The sequence below is a fragment of the Macrobrachium rosenbergii genome, chromosome 27, assembly GCF_040412425.1.
Source record: "Macrobrachium rosenbergii isolate ZJJX-2024 chromosome 27, ASM4041242v1, whole genome shotgun sequence".
In the NCBI taxonomy this organism is placed as follows: Eukaryota; Metazoa; Arthropoda; class Malacostraca; order Decapoda; family Palaemonidae; genus Macrobrachium; species Macrobrachium rosenbergii.
In genome coordinates this window covers 12,088,916-12,098,990 of record NC_089767.1, presented here as the reverse complement: position 1 = coordinate 12,098,990, position 10,075 = coordinate 12,088,916, and the positions used below count along the sequence as shown (strand labels likewise).

Sequence of the window (10,075 nt, the reverse complement as noted above, 5' to 3'; positions counted from 1 at the left end):
AGGGGGCGCCCGGGATTGAACCGGGGACCTCTCGATCTGCAGTCGAATGCTCTACCACTGAGCTACACCCCCTTGATATAAAATAAAAATAGAACAATTTTTTTTTTTATTCATGGATTTAAGCAATGCTCCGATCACAAAACTCTACAGATATGTATTTTATATTATAGAATTTTTGGCTCTAATACTCGTAAAATATCACATGCCACACTTCGTTTTTACTTATTTTTAAAATTTATGTCATGAAGGAACAGTAGTTACCAAGAATAAAATAATCCATATCAAATGAATGACAGTCCTATTAAATATGTCAAGTATTCGTATGAGAAATTACACAAGAAATTCGCAAAATGTCCTAATTCTGCCATACCCTAATAGCTATTTTTCACTTAATTTCTATCGTACCATGCTTAGTTTTTCAAGTGTCCTGATTGCAGTGTAAGATAAAACAAAGTTGTCAAGAAGGACTGTAGAAGTTTGAATTCTAATAAACAATAGACAGGAACTATGCCCTGTAAAATCCCCATTTAGTCAGGTGTAAATTCCTGGGTGAAAAACTTTGTGGTCAAAAACACGTTAGTTTAACACTAATTGAAAATTTAGAGAAAGAAGTTATAAAAAATTTACAAGCCTCTTGAGAAGATACTTCGATTTGGTCGTAAGCACCCTCTTTTTCCACTTTATTTCAGGCTCGAGACCCATGTACACTTACTGTCAGAACTTTTATCCTGCCAAACCTAAGCATGCGTATACAATTCTCATATTAACAGATTTCAGTATTTCACACATCCCAGTGTTGTACTGACTGTACAAGCTTTACCCCTCTCCAGGCCCTACAGGCATCAGATGCAACAACTCTTTGCCTCCCAGTTCTGCATACCCGGGGTTTTTCCTTTGTCCCCATAAATGCTATAACATCAAGCTTTCCTTCCTTAACATAACAAGTTTCATTAATTTATTGTCCCCTGCAGTCATATTGATTACAAATCCCTTGCACCAGCCAGCCATTTGGTGCTTTTCAATCCCCAGAATCGCGAGAGTACTGTTATTTTCATGCCTCAGTACGCCACAGGAGTGGCAGTACGTCTGCTATTGGCCTCAAAAGAAGTGGCTCATCTGCTATTCAGGGACTTTTAACACTACATTGTGTCCACAGCCCTTCACTAGTTACACCTTTACCTTTGGACCCATTATATTTGTATTCCAGGCAATTGGCTTCTTCTAATGCAGCACTGTCCAGTTTTTAGTGTTACTACCATGGCTGTAACGGTCCCTAGTGATTGGACTTAGCTGATGTATGTGAATTAAGCAAAAAAATGTATTTATTCTCACTATATCTATATCTATATATTTATATATGTATATATATCTATATATATATATACATATACACACATATATTTATATACATTGATACATACATATATATATACACATATACTTAGATATTTATATATATTGATAAACGATTCGGTACCTGGGAGACTCGAACTCCCGGCATTACGTACAGCGAATTGGATATTAAAAATACACACAATGTACATATTTATGTATATATACTATATATATATTATATATATATATATATATATATATATATATATATATATATATATATATATATATATATATATATATATATTTATATATTATATAAAATATACTGCCGAGAATACGATCCGATTTTCAACCACGGCGGCAGTTTTCCCCGTTTTACCTTAAGCATTGATTTATGTACCTGGTAATAGTGACAGCGGGTGATCGCAACTCGGGTGTGAAAGGTCTCTGCGCTGAGAACCGGAAGGCTGATACCCTCAGAAGCCATTCTTTCTGAATAGGAAAGGTATATAGTGAGAGATATATACTGTATATATATATATATATATATATATATATATATATATATATATATATATATATATATATATATATATATATATTCATACGTAAAGTACTACCGTTCTGTCTTCAGCGATTTTATTTTGGATATTTTTCTAACTTTCTTCTCATTGTAGATAATTAGTTTGCAATAATTTCTGACGGGATACATTTGTTTTATCCTTTCATTTATTAAATAATTGAAAGACAAAATGTTCCCACATTTTGACAAGTCGAGATGACAGCGGTACTTACTGATTTACCTATCCAATGAATAGCCCCTATATATAGTAAGCACTATTGACAGTTAAAAGGTAATAGTCTACTTTAGGAAATAAGATTACGCAGGGAAGGAGGTATGCAGTTGGTACACAATACAATACTCGTTTCGCACATCTAAAAGATGTACATATTCTACGAAAAGTGTACGTTGTTAACAATACATTTTTTCATAGATCTAAATATTATGTTTTCTTGTGTGAGTGGCACAATCATAAACCAAGAGAAACAATATAAAGTTAGCTAATTTATTATCTCTTTTATTATGAAAAATTTCAGTCTCCATCGGTAATTTGGTTTTACTTAATTGACAACGAGTTTAGCATCAGATTTATTTTCCGTAAAATACTTCCACAACTACTCTCAGTGGTTTTGAATTTGTGCTTCAAATAGTGTGATATTTTTGCTTTATTCATATCTAATTTTTCTATGAAAGGACCGATGATAGAAGTTATGGAAATATTGAGTGAAGATGCATCATCTTATGACAGGAGGAATGTGAGTGGGATTTGGAATAACGGATATTTTGGAACAGTATAGGGTTAACTGATGGCGATAAACAAAAGTTGCGGGGACTGAAGAAACAGTTAGTGGGCTTGTAACAGAACGAAAGCAGAAAGTGAATTCTTTCAACAGTGAAGTTACAACGGTTAATAAAAATTGAATAAGAGACGTGATGAATGTTAGTGTGGGTGGTTGAAGATTGGGAAAGGTTTACTTGTTTAAGTATTTATGATTAAAAATTGTAGATTGTGGGCGGATGTGAAGCGAGGTGTATCGTAACATAGTTGAGGCGAGCGAATTACGTGTTTATAATCTGTATGCATGTAAGTATACGAATATATATGATGTTTAGTACTTACTGTATGTAAAACAGGCTAAAAACATGTACAATTTTAATGCACAATAACACTTGACTACATCCTGCCGAACATGACTCTGTCCTGCTTATGTACACTTGTAATATGAATTATGATTGCATCACCATGTTTACGTTGTTGAGCGGAAGGTGTGACGTCACGGTACGTCACCGCCTGTTCAGTCAGAGCTCCGAAAGGCACATACCACATTATCAGGCATTGATCAGGATATCACTCTCATTGAAATAAAATTGTAGATTAAGGTATAATAAGTAGAGTGGGATAGAAAATCTCCATTTTCTCTCATACACAGTATGTATTTGAGACTTTTGTGAAGTACATTCAGGAGAAAGTTTAGAGCTGCTATTTGTGTCCCATCACTGGGTATGGAGAAATATGGCAGTCAAGGTCGTTTATGATTGTATTTGAAGAGCGCCTTCACAATGTGCCTCGCTATTACAGAGCTTTGTTTAGATTTAATTCTAGAGGAAAACACAACAACTGTGCATCTGATTGCGTATTAACCAGTAGGAAACTAATTAGTTATCGAAGGTAGAATTACAAAAGATGAAACAAAAAATACGTATCTTAAGCGACCATATGTTCATTTAAACACTCAAGTTCATAGAGCTAAAGTAATGGAAATTTCATTTGGAAAGTTTTCTGTAATGATGATCTTTTCGGACCTTAATTTATCTTTGACCATAAAATTCAAATTTAGCAGGATCGTCCAATAACAGTGAACTATGAGCTAAAGTGAAAGAATGTATTTCAATGGTTTCACTAAGAACTTAATCGCCTCATTAGAGGTGATTAATCTTTTTATGCAACTTGCTTTTGAGATGCTGTAATGAAACAAAATGTATATGCCCAGGGGGCGCCCGGGATTGAACCGGGGACCTCTCGATCTGCAGTCGAATGCTCTACCACTGAGCTACACCCCCTTGTGAGGTACTAGAAGTAAATAATTTTACAAATTTAATAGATTTCCTCAGTTGTCCATCAAGTATTCATGTGAATACCTTTCGAAAGAAAAAATTAATAACCGGCGTTACTATATCGGTAAAGCCCCCCTTCCTTCAGAAAAGAAGAAAAAGAGGTGGATCATAATCCGGATGTTGGTGAACTTTTGAAATTTGAAGATATCATGACAAGTTGTTATTAAGGATCACCATACCTTGCGCGTTTGTAAGTATAAATTATTATGAAATTGATATAAAGCGACAAACTAACCTGTTGATGATTGTCATATATATATATATATATATATATATATATATATATATATATATATATATATATATATATAAACTTACCTCATTGTCTATCTATTGTCTATCTATTATCATTTGAATGTAAGTTATTTCACGGAGAAAGGGATCACTTTTTTTTATGTTAAATATCTTTCTTTGTACTTTCCCCAATTCTCTCATCTTTGCCTGATAAGAAATAAGTCCTAAACCGAAAAGAATTTGCCAAACAGTCGTTTAGCGCCTCTTCAACAAGAACCCTTCAGGCTCTAAAACTGAGGCTGATGAAATGCAAAACCTGGGACAAAACGAAGGAATTGCATCATTGCCGTCTTTCTGTAGTATATGCTACAGTGAAGACGTTCATGAAGAAAAATAATTTATATATATTTGATTTTTTTTTTTTTTTTTTTTTTTACGACGCATACATTTCTTACAAGCGAAATCTTTTGTGGGTACTGTGATGTTCTGTTCGTTGTCCAAATTTGTTTGATGTGGTCTTGTAAAAAGTATTCAACCGGAAAATAACCTTGAAAACTACAAGCGAATTGCGGCGAATACAATTATATCCTTTCTTATGTGGGAAGGATAAGATAAGATTAGAGGAGCAGCGAGGTATAACCTGATTTTTTTAGGGGGTGAGAGGGACAGACCCCTTTTCTCCTCATGTGGCCGCCAAGGGCATCCATCAACTATCAAATCTCGAACTCATTTTCAAGTTTCTGGTAAAAGATGGGTATATTTGCCAGTATCAAGCCTGGTTCCTGCTAGGAATGTTGTAATGGTATCCCATAATTACTTAGTGGTGTCTACCCATACATGAAGAGGCAGGTTAATTAATTCAGGAAACAGATAGGAATACTGGGAATTTCACAGTCGAAAAGTGAAATAAAATTTCCCTTGGCTTCATTACTGCCGATATTAGTTGGATGCCAATAACAGCTGTACATATCGAGGCTGAAAGTATAATCTATTTGCAATCAAGAATTGAGAGGATGATCTTAAATAATATCGATAGATCATAAGCAAAAGCATTGCCCTAGCAATATAAATGAAGTGACTCTGAAAAGGAAGAAAGAATTTTATGACTCAATATTAGAATTTTCGTCCCAACCGAGATGCAATTATATTATACTCGTGGTTTATTAACCAGACGTTTGACTGCAATTCATGTCGCAGGTCACTGTCAAAGTTCTGCCACTGGAGTGACATAAACGATGCTTTCGAGAATTGTCAGTTATTAAAAGCCACGGTTCGGAGAGGAATAATAAGAAAGAGCAATATTATCAGAAGTAATATATAATCGTGTAGCTCCACACAAAGTGTGAAGATATGATATTGAGCGGATATCAGCATATTTGTCTGAGACAAATTTGTAAACTTCTCCGTGCCAAAAAAAAAAAAAAAAATCGTAATGTCGCAAAGGTTATTGCTCCTTATGAAGAGAACAGTTTGAAATCTTCTGTGAAAATCCTATATAAAATGATTCATGGGCACTTGAGGCATTAACAATTTCAGATTAGTCTCTGATATTCATTTCAGCTCAGTACAGAGACGAACACCGGAGAGTAACGTAAACGGTATCACATCCTGTTTCACTATTTTGGAAGACTGAGATGACTTAATATGGACACTGAAATATTAAAATTTCGTTGGGTACAATAATATATAAATAGTTATCCATATCTGGCTTTTAACAGTTTGTGTAATTTTTTTTACCCTTAAGACCTTAAAAGTAGGTCTTTGTCGTAGTCATTCGGGTCAGATAATCTGATTAAAAAATGTGATGCTGACAAAACTTATCAGTTCTCTCTCCTAATAGTGGTTCGGTATTTACAACAGAATTGTATGGAATTGCATCAGCTATAAGAATAATTAAAGAAACATCATTCAATAATATTGTGATTTTTATGACTCGAGAAGCGCTATAGAAGATATTCAGAGTTACAAATAAAAAAAAAATATAGTACAACAAATTAAATTATGTCTCCATAATTTATATAATAATGGAAAAAAGTAGAAATATGTTGGATCCCTGCCCATGTAGGGATCAAAGGAAATGAAGATGCAGCCAAAGGAGCAACCCACATGACAAGATCAGATTTGAATATCCCTGTTACTGATTATGTAACGCACATAAAAATGAGTTTCATAAATAAATGGCAATATATATGGGATGAAGAACCTGAAAGTAATAAATTGAAACAAATAAAACCTAATGTTAAAAAATGGAGTTCATCATATCAGGAGAGAGAGACACGCACAAGTAATTCTAACACGTCTCAGAATAGGCCATACTCGTCTGACACATGGGCACTTAATGAGCAGCCCATGTGGTCCGGCTCCCGAGTGCTCAGAGTGCAGGGTGATAATAACGGTCAGACATGTGTGATGTAAGTGTCCAAAGTATGACCAATAGCGACTGTCAACTTTTGGGAATAAATCAATAAATGAAATTTTGTAGTTCGTGGTTTGATAGATAAAATATATAAATAAGTAAATAATAAAAGCACAAAAACATAGCATTTGTCGAATTTAAATTTAAATTTTAAAAAAATATTACTTAACTTATTTTGAATTTTCATATACCTCTTTAGTGTGGAAGCATGAGTAAATGTATTTATTTTATGTATGTGTTACAGTATGAGAACGTGACCCTATGTGGTATTTTACCCTAATCCTTCGAGCCAGCCCATAAGAGCTGAAAGTCAGCTCAATGGTCTGGTTAAACTACTACTACTACTACTACTACTACTACTACTACTACTACTACTACTACTACTACTACTACTATGGCAAAAAAGAAAGTATAATAATATTGCAAACGAAAACCATAAACTTCATGGTGATGGTGATATTTAGTGATAATGCATTAGATATTTTTTATTAATAGATAAGTGAAAATGAACTGGAATATCATTTTCATGAAAAAAAAATTCATCTCAAATGATAAATCCGTACCAAAGATGGTATTTTTGGATCTTTGGTTTTGTTAATGTTTTGGAAGGATACTTGAGACGTTAATTATGAACGTTAGTGAATATATCAGTGGAGATCTTAATATTAGACTAGTTATTTTTAGTATAGAATTTTTACTGATTCCCGATTTGAATCTAGGTGCAGAAAGTTCTTCAGCAAAATTTTTGCTTCAGTCTTATAATTAACAGTCGTTATAACCATACAAAATCTAACGGTCATCACTCGTGCAAAATTTTTGCGGCAAGCTGCAAGCACTGAATTAACCGATCAGTATTAAGCGAGGGACTCTCCGATCTGCAGTTGAATTTATCCTGTCCTCAAGGTTCCCATTATCATCAGCAAACCTTCAAGAGCAATTGACTGCAGCGAGGGGCTAAAGAATATACTGTAAATTTCTTCCACTTTCCCTCGCTATGAATGTATGCTCATTCATTTTCTCATCGTTAAAAGCTTTGTCAAGGGCTTTATCGCTTTCACGCTCTTGTTCTGAGTACGGGAAAAGTATAGGATTGATATTTTATGCAGTAAGGATTTAATAAACATTGTTTTGTTTCCTTCTGTTCAGTCTGGCCGTGTGATGCGTTTTCTTGAGATTTTTCCGAATTTATTTTGCGCCTTGAAGCGAATGCTATTATGTATTAGATTCATAAAGATACGGTACTTACTGTTTAATGACAACACTGGGTTGAACGCTTAATTTCTTTTTACGTAATAATCAAAGATAGTGTGATTGAGATGTTATTCATTGTAGGTATCATTACCAGAGCTATAATGAATCAACGAAACTACCTCTATTTCGTTAGGTCACCGAGACTAATTCCTTATCATCTAAATGCACAAGAAACAACACTATGGCAACGTAGCCTTATACTCTTCTTCACAACTTAAAGATAAGAATTAGCTTTATTTTAATGGCATCTTTGCGCTAAATTCATAGGATTCGTTGTAATGTAGACTAGCGAAGCAAGTCAACGTTAAGTTTAGAGGATCGAAGAGAAAATATAATGAAATATACTCATTGTAGTAGGGGGGGGTATACAAAGTAGAATAATTTGCAGACAGGGGTAATTTAAGAACAATTCTTTTGTAGTAAGCCAGATTATCCGATCACAGAGCGGACTAAGAGGATGTATGTTCAGAATTTCGCTTTTTTTTTTTTATTAGTTTGTGAGAACGCCCGTTTGGCGTATCAGTACCCGTATATCAGGCAACAAGTACTTTTTATGGGTTTACCCACAATGGATAACTGTTCATATACATTGTCTACTATTACAGAAGTTATCTTACAAACCGGGAAAAATATATTCAGTCTAAAAAAAAAAAATTTTAATAAATGATCCCGTTTCCTTCATCCATACGCCTAGTTCAGAACATTTAATTGATGTTCCCAGCTTCTCCCGTTTCCGTTCCTGTCTTTTTTCCCTTTTGGCTTTTGATAACAGTCTTACTTTAATTTTAATTGCTGCACAGTTATTTCCAGAGAGAGTGAAAAAATTAAGGAGAAAGGCTAAATGGTGTTTAACATGGGAAGGAATAGAGATAGTCAAGAACTTGTCGTCGAATTCGAATGAAGAGAAGCCTGATGCTACTGTAGGTGTAGGCGTCTGTGTTTATTTACCTATTTTCATTTCCTCGCCGAATTCTGAAGGATATTGGACTCCATGAATTGAGATTCGATCGTCTTTTTAATGTCTGTTTTGTGTTTCTGTGAGTAGTCCAAATAATTATTTTACATGGTTAGTTAATATATTTCAAGTGACAGTATATGAATCGTATCGCGTAGAACTTTTTACGTCATAACAACGTCATCTGCTTTGCCTAGTCTCATTATTTTTATGTTAGTTCATTCCATCGTCAGCTGCGGAGTCTCACACAGCTGTTGTTACATGTTCACTTGGGTAAAATAGTCACTTAATGTTAAAATATTTTCGTTTTTGAACAGTACCACGACAGGTTAAAGTATATAGTACTTCATAGGTAAGGGTAAAAGATACATTGTTCTACAAAAGAAAAAGAGCCATTGTTTCAAACTTATAAAGATTATAATTTGGTAACAATAAATAAATATACGGCTACAGCTTAGAAATTCAGATTTTGTTAATTATTAATTTTCATGTAAGAATGCAATTAAAAATTGAATTTTGATACCATAACTGTATTGCAGAATATTGTGAAGTAAATTTAGTCTGGTGCAGGAATGCTTCCTTATTCACTTTTAAGATCATAACTAATGATTTAAGGGAAGGCTTTTTATTTCTTTGTTCATTGTTAATCTTGCTCTAATTTCAACAATATTCCTAAAATTGGAATGAAATTCCTACATCAGGGGGCGCCCGGGATTGAACCAGGGACCTCTCGATCTGCAGTCGAATGCTCTACCACTGAGCTACACCCCCATGAATTACTGGTATGAATCTGTAAAATTGAATTGTGTGAGAGTAGGTAGCCTTGATGGTGATTCATAAAAAAAAAAATAAAATCGTGATCTTGGAGAAAAGAACTATCAGTTTTAGGAGGATACCCAAGATGGAGAGTTGTTAACATATCTGATATTAAGAGTTAGTTTCAAGGAAATTTTTTGGAGACTAGCAAGTTTGCAATGTCTGTACCTGCAACTAGTATCTTGGAAATTCACTGTAAATATCACTGAGCTTCTTTAACTTTTCATTGCTGGTTTAAAGGTCATTCATTTCTCTTTTTTTATGATTTTCCAGATAATTTTATAGTGCATAAGTTGTTAGCAAAAGTCAGATTAATATCACTCTTCTAAATTTAATCGTCTTAGAACGAAGTACTGTACTTACTAACTGGGAAGACCATTTTAGAAAT

The 10,075-nt window shown here is 34.0% G+C and overlaps 3 non-coding genes across 3 annotated transcripts; all 3 read right to left on the bottom strand.

The window, feature by feature from the left end:
- Window positions 1–72, bottom strand: TRNAC-GCA (transfer RNA cysteine (anticodon GCA)). The gene has a single exon. It is a non-coding gene; the product is annotated as a tRNA-Cys (tRNA).
- A 3,817-nt stretch (window positions 73–3,889) lies between these two features.
- Window positions 3,890–3,961, bottom strand: TRNAC-GCA (transfer RNA cysteine (anticodon GCA)). Its single transcript has one exon. It is a non-coding gene; the product is annotated as a tRNA-Cys (tRNA).
- A 5,609-nt stretch (window positions 3,962–9,570) lies between these two features.
- Window positions 9,571–9,642, bottom strand: TRNAC-GCA (transfer RNA cysteine (anticodon GCA)). Its single transcript has one exon. It is a non-coding gene; the product is annotated as a tRNA-Cys (tRNA).
- Between the last annotated feature and the right edge of the window lie 433 nt (window positions 9,643–10,075).